The 26,219-nt window shown below is 47.2% G+C and overlaps 1 protein-coding gene across 3 annotated transcripts in view; it reads left to right on the forward strand.

Moving 5' to 3' along the window:
- Positions 1–26,219, forward strand: part of LRRC4B (leucine rich repeat containing 4B) — a 148,169-nt gene that overhangs the window by 81,029 nt on the left and 40,921 nt on the right. The window contains exon 1 of one of the 3 annotated variants that reach the window (XM_081884036.1): positions 1,142–1,371. The exons of the other annotated variants lie outside the window; for them this stretch is intronic. The gene's annotated coding sequence lies outside the window, so the exon portion shown is untranslated. Of the gene's footprint in view, positions 1–1,141; positions 1,372–26,219 lie in introns of those variants that run through there. 3 annotated transcript variants of the gene reach the window in all.

The following is a 26,219-nucleotide window of genomic DNA, read 5'->3' on the forward strand; positions in this document are numbered from 1 at the left end:
ATAATAATTATAATATTATTATTATTACAGTGGTACCTCGGGTTAAGAACTTAATTCGTTCTGGAGGTCCATTCTTAACACGAAACTGTTCTTAACCTGAGGTATCACTTTAGCTAATGGGGCCTCCCCCTGCCGCCGCGCCGCCACTGCGCGATTTCTGTGCTCATCCTGAAACAAAGTTCTTAACCTGAGGTACTATTTTTGGGTTAGCGGAGTCTGTAACCTGAAACGTCTGTAACCTGAAGGTACCACTGTATTTGAAGTGAATGTGGACATCACTACTGGCAGGGCAGGTGAGGTTCAGAGGCGTACAAAGGATCCTTTGAACTCTTAGCCAGGAGAGCAGGTGGGTGGGCTCCTGATCACTTGAGACAGAGTGGAGAGGCGAGATTTTTGTGCCCCACCCTGGGCTTGCACCCTTGGCAGGGGCCAACCTATCCAAGCCCTAGGTACGCCCCTGATTGAGCTGCATCCCTGTGGAAGGGGCAGGTTTTTGGTTGACAGGCAGAATAGGAGGTGCACATAGCAATGTACATATGTGCATAGAAGAGATGTAAAATATGAAGGCCCAGAAGTTATACCTGGGTGGTTTTAAGGCATATATACCATGCTGCGGGAAGCTGGAGGAGAGGGTCCATGGGTCCTAGCTCAGTCCCTCTGCCAAGTAAGCACTGGGCAATTCTGAAACCTGCATCCAGAATATTATCGCACATGCAAATTGCTTTCTGCAGGGTTTTCCCCGTCTGGGATATTCGTGGGGTTGGGGAGAGAGGGAGATAAGGATGCCCATTTCTGAAAGGAGTGGGGGTTGGTTGTAGGGCTTGCAGATTTTTTACGGATGGAGGGGGTGGGCGAGGAGAAAGAAGAATTGGAGAAGGGGCAGGAAGGAAAGAATAGAGGTGGCGAGGGGGGGGGGAGGGACGGATGAAAAGCTGAAGCGAGCCATACAAGGGGGAGAGGAAGGAGGGAAGGCGGAAGGAGAATTGGAGGAGAGAAAGGGAGGCGGCGGAAAGGCTTGGGGGAAGGAGAAGGATAGAGAAGCCCACCCTCCCTTCATCCCCATCTCCCCTCCCCTGGCCGCGCTGCCGCTGGGAGGATGCGCCGTGCTTCCGCCTCTGCCCCCCTCCCTCCCTCCCTTCTTCCTTCCCTCCCCGCCTCCATCCATCCATCCATCCATCCGCGGCAGCTCCTGCATGCCGAGTCCCTTCCCCTTTCTCTCGGCTCCTCTCGTCGAGGGGGCGAAGTCGGATTCCTCCCCCCGCCCGCTTCCCCCTTTGCACTGCCGCGGCGAAAGAGACGGAGCGGGGGGGTGGCGGCGGTGGAGAGCGCGCGACAGCCGTGGCGAAGGAGGAAAGGCGAAGGGAGGAGATGGTGAGCGGTTGCCATGGGGATGCGGCGCGGGTGGAAGAGGCGGGGGGGGGGGAGAGAGAAGAGAGAGTTGGGTACCAGGGATGCAGGAATGGATGGACCAGGGATGGAGAGGATGCAGCAGAACCAGCGAGGCTCGCTTCTCGGCTCACCTCCTCCTTCGCCCCTTGCCTCCTCCATCGCCATCCAAGCATTGCACACACACACACACGCCACGGTTCAGGGTATATTACTTACTTCTTCCTCATGAATCCTTTCCCCAGCGTACCCCCTTGAACTCCCAACCCTACACTGGTGGATATCTGCAGCTCCCCCTCCCCTCCAACCCTCTCATATCCCACCTTATTATGCCCTCTCCCCAGCCTCTTCTATCCTCGGCCAAGCCCCTCTTCCCTCCACACACATTGGGCCTAGTTGCCTCTCAGTCCCCTCTGCTTCCTTCACCCTGCTTCCTCCAAATCCTTAAAGGGTCCTCCTCCGCCTCCTGCCCTCTTTTGCATCTCACCAACCCGCTCCTCGGAAACCTTTCCATCAGTGAAATTCAGTGGTTCAGTTGGGTTGCTTTTCTGGTCCTGGCAGAATGGAGACCTATGGGCTTCGAAAGGAATCCTGCCTCTCCCTGCTTTCCCATCCCACTGACTTGTGACACAGGATGGAGGGGAGGGCATTGTGATCCCCACACAGAATATGGCTTGGCTTGCTTACTAGAGTGATATATTGCCTGCTTTGAAATGATCAGATGGTGTGGCAAACTGAGCACTAAGAAAATGTAGTGTGGCGTGAGTTACCTTGATGAGATGTAGAGCCCAGTGGCACAGTGGGTCAGTGTGTCTTGCTGTTAACCAGATGTTTGGTGTTCGAGCCCACCCAGGGATTCCTGTATTGTGAGGGATTGGACTAGGTGCCTCTTGAGGTCCCTTCAAACTCTGCAATTCCGTGATTCTATGTCTCCTGCTCCCCATGCTCTGCAGTGCAAATTCTTTCTGTTTGTCCATTGTGGTCTGGTTTTGACTGGTGAATGGATGGTTCTGTTGCCTGGTGTGTGGACGTTGCTCTAAGCGGCCTTTGGGCCTCCCCTGACTCTATGGGGAGCCAGTGGTGTAGTGGCTAGAGCGCTGGCCTAGTGCCTGGGAGTCCAGAGTTCGAATCCCTCCTTGGCCATGAAACTTGCTGTGTGAAAATAGAGTGGGGAACTGTGTACGCCACCTTGAGCTCCTTCGGAGGAAAGGCAAGCTACAAATTGTTATTATTCTTTCTGCACTGCAGGGGGTTGGACTAGATGACCCCTGGGGTGCTTTCTGACTCTACAATTTTATAATTACTAGCAACAGTAACGAGGGATATGAGGGACCACCCCAATTACCCTGTCCATCTCCCCAGACCATCTTTGCAGCACACCTTCCAGTTCTCCCTCTTTCCCAGTCTCTGATCTCAGCCTTGTAAATAAGCACTGGCCTGGTCTTTGTAGGAGACAAGGACTTGCATGCAGGCTGGTGGAGGAGGGGCAGGTTGCTGTGTCCCACCTTGGCCTAGAAGCCAAAAGCAGGCTGCAAGAGAAGAGAACCTGCACCCACCGTAGAAACACATCAGGCTGCTGTAATAAGGATGGCGCTCTCTGCCCTTCTTCTGCCAACCTGCAGCCGACTGGTGACTACAGGGCAAGTAACTTTTACAAAGCTATTTGCCTGGATAGCTCAGCTGGTTAGAGCATTGTGCTGATAATGCCAAGGCTGCAGGTTCGATCCCCACATGGGACATCTGCATAGTCCTGCATTTCAGGGGGACGGATTAGATGATTCTCAGAATCTCTTCCAACTCTGATTCTATGATACTCTCAGCTTATTCTGCCTTTGGGGCCCTTTGCCATGCCTTCAGTTTTTGCCCTTTCTTGTATACACACACTGTGCTGGGCCCAGGGGTAACCCATGAAACGCGTTCCAGGACCGGACCAGAATCCAGAGGTTCTGCTAGGAGTCAGTCTGACAGGGCCGAGGCAGGACACGAGGCAGGAAACCAGGCAAGGAAAGGTACAGGATCTCAGGCAGGATCTAGCAAACATCAATGTTTCTCCCACAACCTGGGGTGGGGTCCAACAGCGTTTTATCTTTGTCAGGGTAGCGGCTGGTCCTGATCCCCTGGCTACTCGCCTCCCTGTTTCGCCCGAAGGCAAGCACTCCTCCTGCGAGTACTCAGGTCTCTCCTTCTCTCAGACCTTAGTCTCTGCAGCTCGGGAGATGTCGGTTGGGTTACTAGACCCAGAGGCTGCCTCAGCCTCTCCTGACCCAACTGGTAGTGGAGCAGCTGTAAGTGATGGCCCAGCTGAAGGCAACGAGGTAATCCCTGCATCTGGAGCAAGGGCAGGCTCAGGCCCCTGACTCGGCCCAGCTGGTGTTTGTTGCTGGGGAACCTGTGCAGACTGGGACTCTTCAGGACCAGGCCCCAGACTTGGTTCAGATGATGCCTGAGGCAAAGGATCCGGTGCAGACTGAGACTCCTCTGGTTCCGAGTCCCAGGCCATCACACACACACACCTTCAACATTGGGTCCCATATCTGTGTTCGAAGTGTAGTCCAGTGGAGAATTTCCTGAGCTCAGACTCCAGCTACAAAAGGTCAGGGAGCAGGTCTGGGGAACAGTTCAGCTGGAGAGTTCTGCTGCCAGCCAGAGTGGATAACACTGGCTTCAGGTGGACAAATAGTCGGAACTTCCTATGTTGAAAAGAGCTGGAGGAAACTCCTCTGTGGTCACCCTTGGATGGAGGTATCAGTGGTCAAGGAATGGAACTCAGGTTACAACACCCAGTCCTTGATAAAAGCGACAAGGGGTGTATTCGGGCATGAACGCCAGGCCAGAGTAACTTCTGAGCTGGAGCAGAACTGGTTTATTTATCACACATATTTCCTGCGCAGAGTGGTGGAACAAGAGGCTACCCGGTCATATTCTATCTGGACTGTGACCTGCTTTACCATAGCAATGTGTGAGCATGATGCACTCTGTCCTAGGCCCCATTCCCTGGGATTGTCCTCCTCAACAACAATTTGAATTTGCAGCTGTGACCGTAGTTCACAGGCGAGGGATGAAGTTTGTAAAATAAGTCGCCACGTGGAAAAAAGAGGACAGAGATAAATGCCCTCGGCCCTACCTCTCATAATAATACTAGAATTTGGGGTCATAGAATTATTGGAATATGCAGATGTCCTAAACAGGGATCAAAGCTGCTCCATTCTCTAACCAACTGAGCCATCCAGGGGTCATCCAACGAAATTGATTGGCAGGAGAAGCAGAGAGCAGACAAAAGGAAGTGCTTCTTCACACAACTCGTAATTGATTTATAGAATTGGTTGCCAGAAGATGTAGCGATAGCCGCTAGCTTAGATGGATTTTAAATACAATTAGGCAAGTTATCGGGAGGGTCGGGCTACTAGTCGCGTTGGCTGTTTGAAATATGTAGGTCAAGAGATGGGGAACCTGTGGCCCCTGCAGATGTTGCTGAGCTCCAGCTCCCATCAGCCCCAGCCAGCATGACCAATGGTCAAAGCTCCCAAAGTATAAACAACATATTAAAACAAGAATAGGCGATAAAATGCAACAGTAAACAAAACAATGAATGTCAGCAACCCAGGAGAGCTAGCGGAAAGACTCCACAAGCTAGAAGATTAGATGCACTTACCAACCCTCCATCCCTCACACTTAGGGGCTGGGAAATTGAACAATGAGCATTATTTTTTTTTTAAAAAAGCTTACATAACTTTGAAGAGTTAAGGGTGCTTTCACCACCCACTCATTCTAATTATTCAGGGGTTCAGGGGGAGCAAGTAATCCATGTAAATCATTTTTTTCTGAAAAATAGGAATACTTAAAATGTTTTAATTGTGGAAGCTTTTAATGACTTGATGGAATTGTTTTATTGTGTGTTTTAATTATGTATGGATTTTATAATTGATTTCAAACTTTTGAACTGCTTAGAAGCTCTTTCAGCATGTTAGCAGTATATAGAAAAGTATATAGCGGCTGCAAAATAAAGGGACTCCCAACACCTTACTCCATGCTTTCCGGGAAAGTAGAGTCCTGCAAAAGCTCGCCTCGAAAGAATGGAGCCCATGTCCTAACCCAAAAGGATGAGAAATCTGTTTCCCTGCAGATGGTGTTGGGCTGTGGCTCTTATCATCTCTCCTCATTGGACTTGCCAGCTGGGGTTGATGGATGCTTTGTTCCATCAACATCTGTCGGGCCACAAGTTCCTTATCAATGTAGCAGGAAGATCCAAAGAGGTCTTCAAGGACCATCCATCCTGATGCCCTCAGGGGTGAATAGGGAAAGGCGCTTCTCAGGTACCCAGTTGCTACACAGTGCTAGAAACTCAGGTATATAAGCTAGGCGCCAAATGGCTCCTTAAACCAAGGCTACAGCTGCCAAAATGGAATGTCTAGTTGCCATTTTGGGGCAAGATGGCTCTAAAGTCTTGTTTTTCAAATGATGGACTGACTGTGACTGGATTGTCAGTTAAAGATCTGGCTAGTTTAAACGACAACCTTGAGTTAGGTTAAGAACTTTGAGAAGTTAAAGAAGAAAAGTCACTTGATCCAGGGACAGTCCACATATATATTGTTGTTGTTGTTTAGTCGTTTAGTCGTGTCCGACTCTTCGTGACCCCATGGACCAGAGAACGCCAGGCACTCCTGTCTTCCACTGCCTCCCGCAGTTTGGTCAAACTCATGCTGGTAACCTCGAAAACACTATCCAACCATCTCGTCCTCTGTTGCCCCCTTCTCCTTGTGCCCTCCATCTTTCCCAACATCAGGGTCTTTTCCAGGGAGCCTTCTCTTCTCATGAGGTGGCCAAAGTACTGGAGCCTCAGCTTCAGGATCTGTCCTTCCAGTGAGCACTCAGGGCTGATTTCCTTCAGAATGGAGAGGTTTGATCTTCTTGCAGTCCATGGGACTCTCAAGAGTCTCCTCCAGCACCATAATTCAAAAGCATCAATTCTTCGGCGATCAGCCCTCTTTATGGTCCAGCTCTCACTTCCATACATCACTAACATATATATTGGCCTATTCCTATCTCTTTTTCCTAATGATGACACGGACAATTCATAATGTAGGGCTACTCTTCACAACTGTGAGCCGGGCAGTGGGGTGGGGTAAGTGAAGACACGCAACAAGAACTAGCTGTAACGTTGTTCACTGCTCCTACTCAGGCTGCACAGAAAAAGCATTTTGGTTCTTGAGATTCATTCTGTTTGTGCAGATAAATTATAACTGATGGAATTCTACAGGATGGGGTATTGGCTTGTGAAAACAGTCCAGATCTGATGATCCCCAGGCATGTACCTCCAGATGGTGGAGATGTTGGGCGCCATCTTGGCTCCCAGGCATCTTTTCTTGGTCACAAGTGGCCGATTGCCAGGTGCAAAATGTGCCTGGCACCTGGCTGGTTTTGAAGACTGCTGCTACTCCTTTGGTTGAGAGCTACAGCCTTGAGAAGGCCAAAGGATGATGGGAGTTGTAGTCTGGCAACACCTGGAAGGCCACACATTCCCCATCCCTCTTCTAAGGTCAATACTAGCTCTCAATACTACAGTGAGGGGAAAAAAGTATTTGATCCCTTGCTAAATTTGCCCGCTTGCCCTCTGAGGAAGAAATGACCAGTCCATAATTTTAATGGTAGGTTTACTGTAGCTGTGAGAGACAGAATAACAACAGGAAAAACCCCCCCAGAAACCCGGAAGACGCAAGTCAGAGATTGATGTGCATTATAATGAGCGAAATAAGTATTTGATCCCTTTGCAAAAGATGACTTAGTACTTGGTGGCAAAAACCCTTGTTGGCAAGGGTTGGTCAGATGTTTCTTGTAGGTGGCCACCAGGATTGCACACATCTCGGGAGGTATTTTGTCCCACTCCTCTTTGGAGATCCTCCCTCTCCAAGTCAGTAAGATTTCGAGGCTGATGTGTAGCTACTCGAACCTTCAGCTCCCAACACAGATTTTTCGATGGGATTAAGGTCTGAAGACTGGCTAGGCCATTCCAGGACCTTAATGTGCTTCTTATTGAGCCAATCCTTTGTTGCCTTGGCCGTATGTTTCTTCGTCAGAGGGCAAATGGGCAAATTTAGCAGGGGATCAAATACTTTCCCCCTTCACTGTAGCTGCTTGGGAAAAGCAGCAGTGGCAAACATCTGCTTTGATACTCTGGGAGGCAGGATGCTGGCCTAGATAGAGGAAGGCCATAGCTCAGTGCTAGAGCATCTACTTTGCATGGAGAACATCCTACGTTTGATTCCTGGCACCCCAGGATAGGGCTGAAGGAGACTTCTGCCAGAAACCCTGGAGACCCACCATCAGTCAGTGTAGACAACACTGAGTGAGATGGACCAGTCATCTGACCCAGGAGAAGGCCGCTTTTTGAGCTTTTGGCCTGACCCAGCATATTGCCTCTTCTGAATGGGAAGTGCTGCATTGATACTTCCCCAACTAGTGTTAGAAATTAGCCAGGCGCCAGGCGCATTTGATGACTAGTAAGCGTCCAATGGGACGTCGGTGGCACTGTGGGTTAAACCACAGAGCCTAGGACTTGCCGATCAGAAGGTCGGCGGTTCGAATTCCTGCGACAGGGTGAGCTCTCGTTGCTCGGTCCCTGCTCCTGCCAACCTAGCAGTTCAAAAGCATGTCAAATTGGAAGTAGATAAATAGGTAGCACTCCGGCGGGAAGGTAAACGGCGTTTCCGTGCGCTGCTCTGGTTCGCCAGAAGCGGCTTAGTCATACTGGCCACATGACCCGGAAGCTGTACGCCGGCTCCCTCAGCCAATAAAGCAAGATGAGTGCTGCAACCCCAGAGTCGGTCACGACTAGACCTAATGGTCGGCGGTCCCCTTTACCCTTTTAAGCATCCAATTGTGACCACGTGGGGATCTCTGGATCCCAGATTGGTGCCTGACATCTCCATCTGGCTGGCCCCTCCGGCTTTCTTAAGCAGGTGAGCAGAATAGCTTATTGTTGCATTTACAGCCCATCTTTTTCTCCAAGGAATACGTACATGGTTCACAGCTCCCCCCCTAACCCTGCTAATCCCTACAACGACCCTGTGAGGTAGGCTAAATTCATGGCTGAGTAGGGATTTGAACCCTGATCTCCCCAGTCCTAGTCTGACACTCTAACCACTACACCACACTGCCTTCCTAGAGTACTTCTGCTGTGGGGCAGCTCTATAAATTAAGTAGGTAAATAAATATGGGGAAAGCAAAATGTCACTTAGAGAAGGAGCTGAAGCTTGAATTTGTTTTATTCTGGATTATTTGACTGGATGGTTTAATTTGTAGTAAACTGCTTTGAGATTTCCCCCCCTTTAAAATATAACAACAGCAACAGCAACAGCAATCATACGCCACTGTAAAAAAAGGCGTCTAGACATTCTGTTGTGGTGACTGCAACCTTGATTTAAGGTACCATTTGGTGATTAGTTTATATATCTGAGTTTTTAACACTGTCCCCAACCTGAATTCCTCCAGATTATGATGGATTCTGAAGTCCCATCAGCCTCAGCCTGTATGCCCATGGGCTAGGAAGATGGGATTTGTAGTCCAAGAGGTCATCAGGTTGGGGAAGGCTAACCTTGGAGAGTCCTAAGCTTTGAAGCTATGATAATACCTGATCAGAAATCCCAGGATTCTTTGGAGTGTATATTATAGTGGTATAAAACAGTTCTAATTCAACTCAACAGAGTTTATTTTGTATTGGCTGTGAGCCCTAACCTTAAGAAACTGAGCAACATTTAGATCCTTCATTGCAGATAAAAACAGCAACCCTTAAAAACATTAGCACCAATTAAGGCATCACAGACAGTGAGTAATCATCACGCAGGTCAGCCGACAATCATTACGCAGTCCTAGTCTACAATCACTTGTACGAGTATTAGAGGTTAAATGTTGTCACGTTTTCCCAAAAGCCATCCATTGACTTGGTGAAAGCCTTATTTGAGTTTGCTAATAAATAGATACACGCTTGTAGTCTAGGTAAGCCCTGGAGCCGCATGGAGCCTAAAATACAATATTAAGAATCCAGTTGGCTTTGTGGAGGGAGGGAGCATGTCTGTTCTGAATGAGGAATATAATTAAACCTATTTTATATATCTATATAAATACCTGTGGGAGGGTTGAAAGGACTTTGGAAAAAAATAATGAAAGCATTTCATGATCTTGGGATATTTAAGAGAGAGAGAGAGAGAGAAATGGGCATTTCCCTCATTTTTGCAGCATAAATGATTTAGCATTTTTCTAGGCAGCCCCAAGGCGAAGGAACTGATACTTCATTTTGTACTGTGTGTGTGGGGGGGGGTCTTCATAGGAAAAGGATCATCCTTTGCCTTGTGTTTCTCTTGGACAATTCTCAGAATTATTCTGAGCACCTTCTGCTGTGCAAGTCCTTGGGAATCATAGAATTGTAGAATACTAAGAGTCGAAAGGGACCCTCAGGACCATCGCAATGCAGGAATATGCAGCTGTCTCAGACGGGGATTGAACCTGCAACCTTGGCGTTATCAGCACCATGTTCTAACCCAGTGTTTCCCAGCCTTGGGTCTCCAGCTGTTTTTGGACTACAACTCCCATCATCCTTAGCTAGTAAGACCAGTGGTCAGGGATGATAGGAACTGTAGTCCAAAAACAGCTGGAGAACGAAGGTTGGGAAACATTGTTCCAACCAACTGAGCTAACAAGCGAATGATTAAAAGCATCCCCCAAAAGTGTCAAGGGCAGGAAAGCACACACAGGCCATACATAACCGCACCATACATGAAAATCAGTATCGTACCACTTCAAACGTGTATTGCTTCCCTCCTCCCAAAGAATCCTGGGAACTGTAGTTCATTAAGGGCGCTGAATTATGGTCCTGGAGGAGACTCTTGAGAGTCCCATGGACTGCAAGAAGATCAAACCTATCCATTCTGAAGGAAATCAGCCCTGAGTGCTCACTGGAAGGACAGATTGTGAAGCTGAGGCTCCAGTACTTTGGCCACCTCATGAGAAGACAAGACTCCCTGGAAAAGACCCTGATGTTGGGAAAGATGGAGGGCACAAGGAGAAGGGGACGACAGAGGACGAGATGGTTGGACAGTGCTCTCGAAGCTATGAACATGAGTTTGACCAAACTGCGGGAGGCAGTGAAAGACAGGAGTGCCTGGCGTGCTCTGGTCCATGGGGTCACGAAGAGTCGGACACGACTAACTGACTAAACAACAACAACAACAAAGAATGCTGGGGATTACTAGCAGACCCTTGTTCCCGTCACAAGATCTACAATTCCCAGGCTGGTTTAACAATCAGTCCCTCTCTCTGGGGAACTCCTGGGGTCGTAGTTTTGTCATTTCCCGCATTTTATGCATCCGGGAGCAAATGTGATCTTGCCAATCTCCCACTGGAATCTCTCTTGTTTTGTAGCGTCGTAGAGTTTGAAGGGGTTTGTGGGTCATCCATTGCACCCCCTGCTCAGTGCATGAACTGCAATGCGGGATGGGACTGCAGTATACCCTACACACAACCACACAGCCTTTGCTTAAACCCTCCCACAAATGAGAACCCATCTTGCCATTAGAAAAATTCAGACTCACAGCTGTCCATGGAGGCACAGGTCAATTCTGTGTCCAGGGCAGCTGTTTATCAGCTCCATCTGGTACGCAGGCTGAGACCATACCTGCCCGCGTACTGTCTTGCCAGAGTGGTACATACATGCTCTGGTTATCTCTCGCTTGGACTACGGCAATGCGCTCTATGTGGGGCTACCTTTGAAGGTGACCCGGAAACTACAACTAATCCAAAATGCAGCAGCTAGACTGGTGACAGGAAGCGGCCGCCGAGTCCATATAACACCGGTCTTGAAAGACCTACACTGGCTCCCAGTACGTTTCCGAGCACAATTCAAAGTGTTGGTGCTGACCTTTAAAGCCCTAAACGGCCTCGGTCCAGTATACCTGAAGGAACGTCTCCACCCCCATCATTCTGCCTGGATGCTGAGGTCCAGCGCCAAGGGCCTTCTGGTGGTTCCCTTGCTGCAAGAAGCCAAGTTACAGGGAACCAGGCAGAGGGCCTTCTCGGTAGTGGCACCCGCCCTGTGGAATGCCCTCCCACCAGATGTCAAAGAGAAAAATAACTACCAAACTTTTAGAAGATACCTAAAGGCATCCCTGTTTAGGGAAGCTTTTTAATAGATTATTGTATTTTAGTGTTTTGTTGGAAACCGCCCAGAGTGGCTGGGGAAACCCAGCCAGATGGGTGGGGTATAAATATATTATTATTATTATTATTATTATTATTATTATTATTATTATTATTATTATTCCACCAAGCTTTTGAATGCCACAGGGGGATTTCACACATGGCAAAGCAGGGATGCCATTTAGTGTGTGCGATGCATGTATACAAGTTCAGTTTCAACCTCTCCTTTTGGGAATGAAGGAAGCAGCAAGAAAGAGGGGGAAGAAGCTGGGAGAGAGGTCATTAAGTAGTTCACCAAGACCCTCAGCAATTTTCAAGTGGTCCAGGAGGAGAAAAAGTTTGGGGAACCACTGAGATAGATCATAGGTGATTATTCCTCAGGAGCTCCCAGAGATCTCTTACCAGTTTGTTGGTAGTAGATGCCAAGGAACTGTTTATTCTCGGTGCTGGCCAGAGTTACAAATCCATTTACCATTGACCTGTGTTGATGATGTGATTGTGGTTGTTATAGAGTATCCAAAGAGGAAAGAATTATAGCCAACCCTTCTTTCCATAAGGCAGCTTTGTGACTTTGACATCTTTTCTCTGCCTCCCAAGGAGCTCATTGAGTTTCCACCATTTTATCTTCCACAACAGCCTTGCAAAGGAGGTTAGGCTAAGATTGGGTGTCCGGCCCAAGGATCGTGGCTGGAGCAGGAATTAGAAATGGGCAGCTCTTGGTGTATGTTCATTGGCACTCTCAGTGGGCGGGGCCTTATCGGGGGTGGTACCCTAGGCGAGATGGATGGAAGGTTGCCTGCTCTGGATGAGGTCACGCTTCCTTTGAAGGAGTAGGAATGTTGCTTGGGTGTCCTTGTAGAGCCATTGCTGTTGCTTGAGGCTCAGGTGACCTCAGTGGTGTTGAGTGCCTTCCATCGGCTTTGGCTGGTGGCCCAGCTGCGCCTCTATCTGAACAGGGAGAGCCTGTTCTTCTTTTGCCTATGCTTTGGTAATCTCTAGTGACGCGGGTGGTGCTGTGGTGAGCTTAGGACTTGCCGATCGGAAGGTCGGCGGTTCGAATCCCCGCGACGGGGTGAGCTCCCGTTGCTCGGTCCCAGCTCCTGCCAACCTAGCAATTCGAAAGCATGTCAAAGTGCAAGTAGATAAATAGGTACCACTCCAGCGGGAAGGTAAACGACGGTTCTGTGCACTGCTCTGGTTTCGCCAGAAGACGCTTAGTCATGCTGGCCACATGACCTGGAAAAACGGTGGACAAATTTTGGCTCCCTTGGCCAAGATGAGCGCCTCAACTCCAGAGTCATTCACAACTGGACCTAACTGTCAGGGGTCCTTTACCTTTACCTTTTTAAGGTTCAATTTCTGCAACCTGTTAAACATAGGGCTGCCTCTGAAGATGGTTAAGAAATGTCAAGTGATACTGAATTTGGCAGCTTGGTTACTCACTGGGGCCAGACGGTTTGAACTTATTACATTGGAACCTCGGTTTTCAAATATCTCCATTGACGAATGTTTCAGCTAGTAAACGCCAAAAACCTGGAAGTAACTGCTTTGGTTTCCGAACGTTTTTCGGAAGCCAAACATGCCACTCGGCTTCCGTTTTGAGTTTCCCTATTGCATTGAGGCTTCTGCTTTCAGTTTTCAGTTTTCAATCATTTCGTAAGTTGAACAGTCTTCTGGAACATATTACCTTCAAAAACCAAGGTTCCACTGTACACTGATCTTGGCCTGACTTCACTGGCTGCCGATTAGTTTCTGGGCCCGATTCAAAGTGCTGGTTTTGACCTATAAAGCCATAAACAGCTCAGGACCACCTCTCCCCATAGGAACCGACCCAGACCCTGTGAACTTCATCGAAAGCCCTTCTTCGTGTGTCCATGAAAGGTCTGGAGGGGGTGGCAACATGAGAACAGGCCTTTTCTTTCATGTCTCCAAATTTGTGGAATGCTCTCCCCAGGGAGGCTCGCCTGGCACCTTCATCGAATATCTTTAGGTGCCAGGCCAAATTGTTGGAGGTTTATAGCATCAGAGGTCGGAGGGCCATCTGTCGGGGTTGCTTTAGTTGCGATTCTTGCGTGACGGGGTTTGCGCTAAGTGACTCTTGGGGGTCCCGGTCCAACTCTACGATTCTACAACTCTGTTAGAGGCCTTTTTTTAAGCAGGCGAATATTCTGCACGTGCTTGACTGCTGAGCTATATATCCCTCGAATAAGAAGAATTCCCACTCTCTTCCTAGGCTTCCTAGGTAGCGACTGGCGCATCTCACACTCAGCTGCTAACAACAACGGTAATAATAATAATAATAATAATAATAATTTATACCCTGCCCATCTGGCTGGGCTTCCCCAGCCACTCTGGGTGGCTTCCAACAAAATATTAAAATATTGTAATACATCCAACATTAAAAGCTTCCCTAAACAGGGCTGCCTTCAGATGTCTTCTAAAAGTCTGGTAGTTGTTGTTCTCTTTGACATCTGGTGGGAGGGCATTCCACAGCGCGGGTGCCACTACCGAGAAGGCACTCCGCCTGGTTCCCTGTAGCTTCACTTCTCGCAGTGAGGGAACTGCCAGAAGGCCCTCGGAGCTGGACCTCAGTGTCCAGGCTGAACAAGTGTCCAGGTGGAGAAGCTCCTTCAGGTATACTGGGCCAAGGCCGTTTAGGGCTTTAAAGGTCAGCACCAACACTTTGAATTGTGCTCGGAAACATACTGCTTGCCTCTGAATTGCTCCTTGTGACGAGGCCCCTGCTCTTTGTCTGTTTGGCTTCCAGCTCAGTGTGACTCCTCATCTCGGCGCTGGAACGGCACTCGCGAAGGCAGGGCAGGGTGGTGGGGAGTGAGGCAGACGGACGGCTAGACTTTGAATGAGCACCATTAGAAGCAGATGACGCCTCGCGGACACCCACAACTACCTTGGTTTAACTTTAATCTGATTTAGTTAAACCGTCAGAAAGCTGTGTGTGCCGGCGCAATCCCTTTAGTAGTGGGGAGGGGACTCGCGTCGCTTTTGCCAGCATTGGTTGAGATTAAAAACTGATACAGCAACAAGGTTATAAATCCGATTACGGCACGCTCGGGCCGGATACGCCTGGCTGGAAGGCCTCTTTTTCTTTTGAAAGCTCTTCAGCTCGTCAACTTTCCGCTTGCAGGCAAGTCGACGGAGCAATGCAATGAGTTTATGAGCTGAACAATATACAGACACTCCAAGTGTCCCTCTTTTCCAGGGACAGTCCCGGATTTACAGAAGCCGCCCCGGTTTCTGATGTGGTCCCAGAATCTCCCACTTTCCCTTAGGGTGTCCCTATTTTCACAAGAGAAATGTTGGAGGGTATGGTAGGACACCCTTATTTTCATTGGAGAAAGTCGGAAGGTATGGAGTTATGTGACCTCCGAGCCAAGGAGATAAGTAACTATACAGACAGCCCTGCTTAGGGAAGTTTGTAATGTTTGATGTTTTATTGTGTTTTTGGTGTTCTGTTGTGAGCCACCCAGAGTGGCTGGGGAAACCCAGCCAGATGGGTGAGGTATAAAATTGTTGTTGTTGTTGTTGTTGTTGTTGTTGTTACTTTAGCAGACATCTGAAGGCAGCCCTGTATAAGGAAGGTTTTTATTTAAAATGTTTAATATTTTATTATGTTTTTTTAAATGTTGGAAGCCACTCAGAGTAGCCACTCAGTCAGATGGATGAGATAATAATAATAATAATAATAATAATAATAATAATAATAATAATAGGACATCCATATTTTCTTTTCTTCTTTTTTCTTTAGGAGTTTTCCAAAATTGTAATACATACATATTTTAATTACCTTTATCTGTCTTAATACCCCTGGACTTCCTACCCCATCCTTCCATGGCTTACGAATTCCTCCTCATTATGCTGCATATCCTCTATCTCTGTTTTAATTATTTCAATCAGAAAAATGTTGGAGGGTTATGCATATATAGGCTGCGATTTGCACGTTTGTTCTTGGCAACATACGGAACATGGACACAATGCTGGCCACGAGCAAAAGGCTCCTTGGTTATAGTGCACAGACCACAGGGGATTTGCCCTGAGAGACCCTTGTCTCCTGTGGTAAAAGTACGTCATGCCACACTGACATTTGCCCATCAAGCCTGTTGCTGTCTGCACTGACTGGCAGAAGTTTTCCAGGGATTCAGACCCTTGAATCTTGAGAGCTTGTGCATGCAGAATTCTGATTCCTCAGATTTTTTCAGCGCTCTTGTGAAAATGCAGACAAGGGGCAAAGTATTATGGCCCTGGAATACAGAATTTAGGATTCTGAGGAGCTTGATTTTAATTGTTTCGGACATTTCTGGACCTCATGGTTTGCAGATATATGCTTGAGTGTGAGATAGTCTGAAATCTCAAAAGACAAGAGAGGCGCTTGAATAAAATGTCTGTGACTCCTTCGTCTTCCCCACATCCCACAGCAAAATCAGCACATGGTAGGCACATTTTAGTGCTATGTCCAAACCCTAAACTGTACTTAATCTTAATTGTGCCTAATTTCTCTAGTGTCACTGTGGTGCAGTGGTTAGAGCATCGGAGTAGGACTTGGGAAAGCAAGGTTCAGATCCCCATTCAGCCATGAACCTCATTGGGTGACCTTGGGCCAGTCATTGCCTCTCAGCCTACCTCTCAGGGTTGTTGTGAGGATAGAATGGGGCGAGTCAGAGCCGCATGTACCCTTCCTGGAGAAATATGGGCTATACATGTAAAAACAAACCATGGTTTGTTTAAACAAGCCAGCTTTATAACCTATGGTTTGCTGTTACCTTGCTTGGAACAAGATTACTCATAATTTGTTGTTTTTGGACCTGCGGTTTGGGGAAAAAGTAAATGTTTTCAAAATACCTGCTTGTGGTCGTAGCATGCAGGGGAAGACATTCTCATTTCTGTCATGATAAACCGTGGTTATTATGTCTGAAATGCACCAATATGTGGTTAAGCAGATAGCAGAGGCACAGGACAGTTCTCAGGCAATCTGTGTGTGCATGCACATGATTTTTAAAGGAAAAATAATTATTTTTTCACATCAGGCTTAGTTGAGAGTCTAGTCGGCAGTCAGTTGCCCCCCTGTGGAATACCCTCCCATCAGTTATCAAGGAAAGAAGTGACTATCTGACTTTTAGAAGACATCTGAAGGCAGTATAGGGAAGTTTTAAATGTTTGATGTTTTACTGTGGTTTTATAATTTGTTGGAAGCTTCCCGGAATAGCTGAGGCAACCCAGTCAGATAGGCAGCATATTAATATTACAGTGGTACCTCAGTTTAAGTACTTAATTCGTTTTGAAGGTCCATTCTTAACCTGAAACTGTTCTTAACCTGAAGCACCACTTTAGCTAATGGGGCCTCCTGCTGCCACCGCGCCACCGGAGCACGATTTCTATTCTCATCCTGAAGCAAAGTTCTCAACCCGAGGTACTATTTCTGGGTTAGCGGAGTCTGTAACCTGAAGCGTATGTAACCTGAAGCATATGTAACCCGAGGTACCACTGTAGTAAATTGTTATTATAAGAACTGAGTCAATCAAATAATCTTGCTTTAAAATTTCTGACAGCAGCCATTTCTCAGTGCCATTTCTCAGTGCTAGAAAATGTTCAGAGACCTTAGTGCTCCTGAGGTATCATCTCACCTCTTCGGTCTCTAAATTTGGCCTTTTGGAAGCCCACTGTTTCACCCTAACATAATCGTATCAAAAACATCATTTATAAGAAATGGTATTTAGCAGATGCTGCAGCCGTGCTTTCCTCACTGCCAAGGAGGCTGAAAAAGTGCGCTCTTAAACCAGCATAGCGCAGGAGACATGGATGCTTTCAAATACGTGGTTAATCTGATTGCGATGGTTGACATTATTAGTATTATTATTGCCGTTCGGAAATTGTCACGCTATATTGGTTTAAGAGGACGCTGGGTACAGTTTCAGCTGTGAAGCTCAGAAGCTCTGCAAGATGTGAAGAAGGAAGAAGATGGATGGACAAATTTGCCAAAAATTGATCTTTCATATTCAGATGGCCAGTATAATGGGAATATACAACCTTTTAACGTTTTTAATATCATTAAACCACCTGTGTGCAAAACTTATCAGCATGTAAGAGTGCTTCGCATGGTGCACCCATCTTTTTTTGTGGGTGGAGGGAGCTCAGATCACACATGCAGAGCTTGTGTTTATTTATGCTGTACATGCATAAGTCTGTGTGCACAGGGGCCGCAATATGTGGAGATCAGCAAACGGGACAACAGTATTCAGTTGGTTAAGTTGTGGGTGAACATATCAGACGACACAGCAATTCTTCAAACAGCTCTTGTTTATTCACAGGCCAGAACAGAACTGAACTGAAGGGTTCAGTCAGCTTGCTTATATAGAGCTCCATTACAACGTAACTGTAACAATTTTCAAAAACTATCCAATCACTGAATGTCACTTTCGATCCCTTATTTGCATAACTATCTACAGTATCCCCCTGCTGGCCCAGGGTGAGAACTTCAGTACATAACACAGTTGGGTGGAGCTTTTTGTGGCATGGAGCTGAATGTCGTCATCTTTACATTGTACCTCTCTCATTTTATCCTGCTTTTCCATCAAGGAGTGACGTGTGGGGTTCCTGCCATTTATCCTCAGAACAAGCCTGTGAAGTAGGTTCGAGAGGGAAGGAGGAGGAGAGAGAGAAAGAAAGAGAGAGTGTCTGGACCAAGGTCACCTAGTAAAGTTTTGTGGCTGACTGGAGATCTGAACCTGTTTCCCTAGGATGGACCCAATACACTGGTTCTCTTAATTTCTATAGTTCAAGGGGAATTTTTCCAGATGTTTTAGACTACAACTCCCATATTTCCTTACCCCTGGCCATGCTGCCTGAATCTCTTGAGAGTTGGGCACCTGGAGAACATCTGGTTGGCCTCCTTTCTTAAAGCCAGCCCAGGGCATGACACTGTCTTCCTCTTCCTCAGTCCCAGTGTTGTCCTTGTGGAACTGAGGAGGAGGAGGACCAAACTAGAATTAGCCAACCTGTCATTGGCTCTGACTCTGCCTGTCATTAGTTCTGGCTCCACCCACTGTTGATCTCCCTGACTTCCACCCTATCAGTCCCCAATGGGCGGCTGCCACCATTGTGTTTAACTCCGGAGTCCAGATTTCGTGTCATTCAAACCTCTGCCAGATATCCTTGGGTGGTGCGTCAGCCACAGTTCTGTGTACAGTGGTACATCGGGTTAAGTACTTAATTCGTTCTGGAGGTCTGTTCTTAACCTGAAACTGTTCTTAACCTGAAGCACTACTTTAGCTAATGGGGCCCCCTGCTGCTGCCGCACCGCCGGAGCACAATTTCTGTTCTCATCCTGAAGCAAAGTTCTTAACCTGAAGCACTATTTCTGGGTTAGCGGAGTCTGTAACCTGAAGCGTATGTAACCGGGGTACCACTGTATTCTCTTTAGGGACTTCCTAGCAGAACTTCCGTTGGTTCTGTGATGAGGTAGCTGGCAACACATTCTTTTGAAATTTCTCAATTTCAAAACCACATCAGGGTTTGTCAAGGCGGCCATTGTGGAATCAGTACCAGACGTGCTCACCAGCTATCATTTGCAGGACTTCATTTGAGGACAGTGTCTGTCAAAGGGGGTCTCATCCTCAATCAGTGTCAGAGAGCTATCAGGTGAGCGCAGGTCATCCACAGGGCTGGAAGGAACGTGAGACATGAAATGCAACCTGCACCTCTGGCTCGTCTCAGAGACTTTTAGAAGACATTTGAAGGCAGCCCCGTGTTAGGGAAGTTTTTAATGTTTGATGTTTGATCGCTTTTTTATTATTACTAATAATCTGTTGGGAGCTGCCCAAAGTGGCTGGGGAAACCCAGCCAGATGGGTGGGGTAATAATAATAATAATAATAATAATAATAATAATATGTTATTTATATTCTGCCCTCCCCAGCTGAAGCCGGGCTCAGAGCGGCTAACAACAGTAAAAAATAACACAGTTTACACAAAATCACAATCAATTAATTGAAATACATTCCAAAATCTATTCATTCTAAAATCAGTTCAGAGTCAAATTAATGGCAACCATTGGGCTAGAGTTCTATGAGGATTACAGAAGGAGGGAGTCAGACTGCGCCCTGACCAAAGGTCTGGTGGAACAGCTCTGTCTTGCAGGCCCTGCGGAAAGATGTCAAGTCCCGCAGGGTCCTAGTCTCTTGTGACAGAGCATTCCACCAGATAGGGGCCACGGCCGAAAAAGCCCTGGCTCTGGTTGAGGCCAGCCTAACCTCCCTGTGGCCCGGGATCTCCAAGATGTTTTTATTTGAAGACTGTAAGTTCCTCCGTGGGACATACCAGGAGACGCTGTCCTGTAGGGGTCCCGTAGGGGTATAAATAAATCATCATCATCTAGCTGGACACATTGCTGAAACTGATCACTGCCCCCACTTTCCCCCTCTAGCCTCTCACTTTGGATCCCTCCCAAGCAGAAGAAGGTTGCATCGATGGGGGTGGGCTCCTCCTCTGGGCCTATCTGGCCCGTTGCTCAGCAATGTGCAGGACTCTCCCCGAGTAGAGAGTCAGAGGAGGAAGGGAGCCATCAGTACTGGGACTGATCAATTGCTGGGTAGCAGGGAATCCTCTCCATCTGATTCTGTGCTGACACTGAGACTATGTCCTGGAAAGGCCTCCTTCTTCCAATTCCCCCTTGATCGGTCAAACCTCCTGCTTCTAGCACCTCCCAGCTAGTCCCTTTCCCAGACTGCTGTCCAGTGTCCCACCACCACGATTTGGGCTCTAAGTCATCTTCTGTGTCCTCCCTGGGGGGTCCTAGGACAGGTGGCGTCCACCACTCTTCCTCATCCTAAGGAAGTTAAGATTATCCTCCACCAGGGTCAGGGCCTTCTCAGTGATGGCTCCGACCTGGTGGAATGTTCTGTCCCATGAGACCAGGGCCCTGCAGGATTTAACTTCCTTCTGCAGGGCCTGTAAGACAGAGCTATTCTGCCTGGCTTTCAACTTGAACTTAGCCTGATCTTTTATTCCCCTTCCTTCCCTCCCCCTCCCTATTTTATGAAGATTGCCCGCTCTGGGATCCCACAGCTAATTCTCCCCTGGTCTCCTCGCTGGCCCAAATAGGACTAATTTAGCCAGCTAGCCCTGGTGATCATCTAATGTTTATTGGATGGATTTTCCCCCTAAATTGATTTTTGAATTCTGAATTTATCGTTATTCACGTTTTATACTGTATTTTATGCTGTTTTTTGTTGCATCAATTAAGTGTTTTAAATTTGTTGTTAGCTGCCCTGAGCCTGGTTTTTGAACCGGGAAGGGCGGGGTATAAATAAAAAATTATTATATTATTATTATTATTATCTAGCCAGTCCCTGACAACCAGTGCGTCTTGGCAGTGGGAAGCAGCAGTAGGTAACAGTCTCCTGAGCAGCAACAGGTTGTGGGGACCATCCTTTAAATTTCCCACAATGCTACAGAGTGATGCATTGTGGGAAACTCATGGTAGCCAAGGCGCTGCTTAGTGGTGTCATATATATGGGTTCCAGGCAAGGATGCCTTCTGCCGACACCGGTGCTGATTGTCTGGCATATTCTCACAGAAATGAAAACGGAAGGCCGATTAATGATGTGCGACTTAAGACATTTGGTTCAACCGTACCCTCCCAAATATCATACAGCTTGCGGTGTTGAATGAGCGGCCTGTTCTCACCGTCAATATCTTGTCACTGCAAAGGCTGCTGGCAAATTGCACATTTGACCTCCCCAGCTCATCTGCCCAGCACGAACACCTCCGGGTACGTCCATGCCAAGGAATTTTCATCAGCTCTTCACGAGCCCGTGAATGAGGTTCTGCATAAATGCCAGCCCATTAGAATCTCCCTGAGCCGTCACCCCACTTACAAATTCAGACACGCAGTTCATATCTCTCTCACACAAGCTCCTCTCTCCAGTCTCTCTCTCTCTCAACCCATGCTGCTCTCACTTTCGCTGCTTGCGTACATACATCATTCTATGATCACATACCTCTGCAAATCCTTTCCTCCCATATATGTGCAGACCCTCCAAGTATCCCCATTTCCCAGAAGATTTACAGAAGCCATCCCAGTTTCTGATTTGATCCCGGAATGTCCTTCTTTTCCTTAAAGGTAAAGGTAAAGGTACCCCTGCCCGTACGGGCCAGTCTTGACAGACTCTGGGGTTGTGCGCCCATCTCACTTAAGAGGCCAGGGGCCAGCGCTGTCCGGAGACACTTCCGGGTCACATGGCCAGTGTGACATCGCTGCTCTGGCGAGCCAGAGCTGCACACGGAAACGCCGTTTACCTTCCCGCTGGTAAGCGGTCCCTATTTATCTACTTGCACCCGGAGGTGCTTTCAAACTGCTAGGTTGGCAGGCGCTGGGACCGAGCAGCGGGAGCGCACCCCGCAGCAGGGATTCGAACCGCCGACCTTTCGATCAGCAAGTCCTAGGCGCTGAGGCTTTAACCCACAGCGCCACCTGTGCCCCCACCTGTTCTTTTCCTTAGGACGTCTCTATTTTTATCAGAGAAATGTTGGAGGGTATGGAGTTATCCGACCCCAGAGCCATCTGAAGGCAGCCCTCTATAGGAAAGTGTTTTTTAAAAAAAGTTTAATGTTTTATTATGTTTTCATATATGTTGGACACTACCCAGTGGCTGGGGCAAACCAGTCAGAGGGTGGGGTATAAATAGTAAAATAATAATAATAATTGAATAGGATGTTCCTGTTTTCATTAGAGAAATGTTGAAGGGTTTGTATGTGCCATTTCTATGCTTCTCCTACCTGACAGCCAAACTGGACAAGATGGCATTCTTCTTCATCATCATCATCATCATCATCATCATCATTTTATTATTTATACCCCGCCCATCTGGCTGGGTTTTCCAAGCCACTCTGGACGGCTCCCAATAGAACACTAAAAACAGAATAAAACTTCAAATGTTAGAAGCTTCCCTATTCAGGGCTGCCTTCAGATGGCTTCCAAAAGTCAGATAGTTGTTTATTTCCTTGTCATCTAACGGGATGGCGTTCCACAGGGTGGGAGCCACTACCGAGAAGGCCCCTCTGCCTAGTTCCCTGTGACCTCACTTCTCGCAGGGAGGGAACCGCCAGAAGGCCCTCAGTGCTGGACCTCAGTGTCCGGGCTGAACGATGGGGGTGGAGACGCTTCTTCAGGTATACTGGGCCAATGTCTTTTAGGGCTTTAAAGGTCAGCACCAACACTTTGAACTGTGCTCGGAAACGTACTGGGAGCCAATGTAGGTCTTTCAGGACCGGTGTTATATGGTCTCGGCGGCCACTCCCAGACTTATCAGTGGCGAAAATGGCTTTTTCAAAATGTCAGTTGCGGTTGCTGGTTCTCAATCTGGACTGGAACCACAGCATAGGGCAGCCATGATGGGAGTCGTAGTCTGACAACATCACTAGGGTAGCAGGATGGGGATAGCTGGGTTCGAGTGCAGAACTAAGGCAAGAGGGTCCTGAGTTCAGATTCCGCAACCAACCATGAAGTTCACTGGGTGCCTCCTCCAGTCCCTCCCTCCCAGCCTAATCTAACTCACAGGATTGTTGTGAGGAAGAAACAGGAGATGTGTCCCTAAGTGCTGGCCTGAGCTTCTTAGAGCATGGGTAGGCAAACTAAGGCCCGGGGGGCCGGATCCGGCCCAATCGCCTTCTAAATCCAGCCTGCCGATGGTCTGGGAATCAGCGTGTTTTTACATGAGTAGAATGTGTCCTTTTGTTTAAAATGCATCTCTGGGTTATTTGTGGGGCATAGGAATTCGTTCACCCCCCCAAAAAAACATATAGTCTGGCCCCCACAAGATCTAAGGGACAGTGGTCCGGCCTCCTGCTGAAAAAGTTTGCTGACCTCTGTCTTAGAGGGAAGCTGAGATTTAAAAAGTCGCGAAATGAGCGTACAAGGGGATGTTTGCATCACTTCCCCATTTAAATCTTGCAGAGCCTTGACCCCTGAATGGGGTTAACAGCAGATCTGTCACTTCAAAGGGTGAGGCTGGGTTGAAAGTCGCTTGGCAAACCTGTTCCCTGCGCTGCTTGTTTTCTGCAGGTGCCAGTTCAGTTGCTCACCTTTCTTCTGAATCGCTCAGCAGCCAAATGTGATGTCATAGTGCTGGCAGCTCCAGGCATTCTGCATTATTCCTAGGCAAGAGCTGTGTTCTTTTCCTCCTGACCACCCCTTAGAGGGAAGGGATGGGGAACTTGAGGCCCTGCAGAGAGAATTGGGCTCCAGCTCCCAGCCTCAGGTGCTAAGGTTGCCATATGCCTGGAATTTCACAGACATAGACAGGATTTGACCCAGATTTCTTTCTGGGCAGAAATCGCTTAAATGTCTGGGAAAATGTGGTCGTATGACAACCCATGTCGGAAGTGCGGATTAAAAATAGCTAAAAACTATGCATATATATATATATAAAATGAGGTTTTGCAAAAAAAGCTTAACAACCTTGTTAAAAATATTTTATTTATGATTTTCAGGTTTATACATTTCAAGAATTTTACAGTCACTTTAACATTTCAGAACTTGACTTCCTTCCCCCTCTTTCTGCTGTTCCTTAAATTTATTTTTAATATTTTCTACATATCCAAATTAACTTAGTTAATTTATTCATCTACTTTAAATAGATATTCTTATGAAACAGCAGGTTATCACAACAATCCTGTCAATATTAAATAAATTGTTTCCATTCTTTTATAAAAAGTTTGTTATTTTGATTTCATATTTTTCCTGTAAGTTTCGCCATTTCTGAATATTCCATAACTTTTTGTATCCATTCTTCCTTTGCAGGGACTACTTTTTCCATTTTGGGGCAAGTAACATTCTTGCTGCTGTAGTCTGTAGTCTGTACAGTTCCTGTACAGTTTGGGTAGTTCTGTCCTGTACAGTTTGGGTAGTTCTGTCCCTATAATTCCCAAAGGGAAAGATTCTGGGTGTTTTTTTTACAAACGTTTTAAACATCTGTTTCAAATTTGGCCAAAAATAAATTTTAAAAAGCTTAACAACTTTGCCCCCACCCCCACAAATAGTTCAACAACTTTTCTGTCCGGATTTTCACATTTTGGAATATGGCAACCCTAAATTCAGAATTCGTAGGCAAATAGCGAAATGAGCAGGCAACATTCGCCCTGAACTGGGCAGAAGGCAGTTTGGGAACTGCTAGTGGATCTCTGGGTGATTTGCAATAGATCACATACTCTCCAATGTGTCTCCGATGAAAATAGGGGTGTCATATTCCTCCATCATAAACAACAACAACACCTATATTATTTATACCCATCCACCTGATTGGCTTGCCGTAATCAGTCTGGGCAGCTCCCAACAGTTATAAAAACATAACAAAATATTAAACATTAAAAAACTTCCCTATACAGGGCTGCATTCAGATGGTTTGGGGGTCAGATAACTCCATACCCTCCCTGAAATATAGGGACATCTGGGAGAGGGGTTTATCATGGTAGAATAAGTCACATTTGAAATGGCTCAGGCACATTTGCATGGGATTCAGGAACAGGGAAACTGACTCATCGGAGGCCTTGACAATACTGGATAATATATCCAGATTGAATCAAGGAAGGCTTGGCCTGTTTTGTTCTTGTCAATGTGCTACCCAGTGCTGTGACAATCGGTTCCAGGCTGTATTGGAATTTGTAATGCATTACTCAAGTCCGAATTATTACCAAGATGAGATTTCTCCGGCTAAGTTTCAGATCCAATTTGAATTGACGCTTCATTCCAAACTTTGTTTGCTGGATAAGGTTTACCAAGCTATTTGCAGTCCTGAGTCAGCACAGGGTATCTGAGCAGAGATAACAGGTGTACACAGCCCAGGGAGGAATAGGGCTGATGGACATATCGCGGTGTTTCTCCTGTGTGTGTTTTCAATATCTGTGAAGGCTAAGGGGGAGAATGTAGGGCATCATCATTTAATAATAATAATAATAATAATAATAATAATAATAATAATAATAATAATAGTTGTTGTTGTTGTTTAGTCGTTTAGTCGTGTCCGACTCTTCGTGACCCCCTGGACCAGAGCACGCCAGGCACTCCTGTCTTCCACTGCCTCCCGCAGTTTGGTCAAACTCATGCTGGTAGCTTTGAGAACACTATCCAACTATCTCGTCCTCTGTCATCCCCTTCTCCTTGTGCCCTCCATCTTTCCCAACATCAGGGTCTTTTCCAGGGAGTCTTCTCTTCTCACGACATGGCCAAAGTATTGGAGCCTCAGCTTCATGATCTGTCCTTCCAGTGAGCACTCAGGGCTGATTTTCTTAAGAATGGATAGGTTTGATCTTCTTGCAATCCATGGGACTCTCAAGAGTCTCCTCCAGCACCATAGTTCAAAAGCAGCAATTCTTTGGTGATCAGCCTTCTTTATGGTCCAGCTCTCACTTCCATACATCACTACTGGGAAAACCATAGCTTTCACTATACGGACCTTTGTTGGCAAGGTGATGTCTCTACTTTTTAGATGCTGTCTAGGTTTGAATAATAATAATAGGCAGTATCTAACTCAGGGGTCGGGAACCTAAGGCCCATGGACTCCCGCTGCCCGCTTGGGGACCCCTGGCACCTGCTCGGTCTGTTCCCATGCGCCATGCTAAACCAGCATCGAGCAG

The sequence above is a fragment of the Podarcis melisellensis genome (genome assembly GCF_964234715.1).
Source record: "Podarcis melisellensis genome assembly, chromosome: 13".
In the NCBI taxonomy this organism is placed as follows: Eukaryota; Metazoa; Chordata; class Lepidosauria; order Squamata; family Lacertidae; genus Podarcis; species Podarcis melisellensis.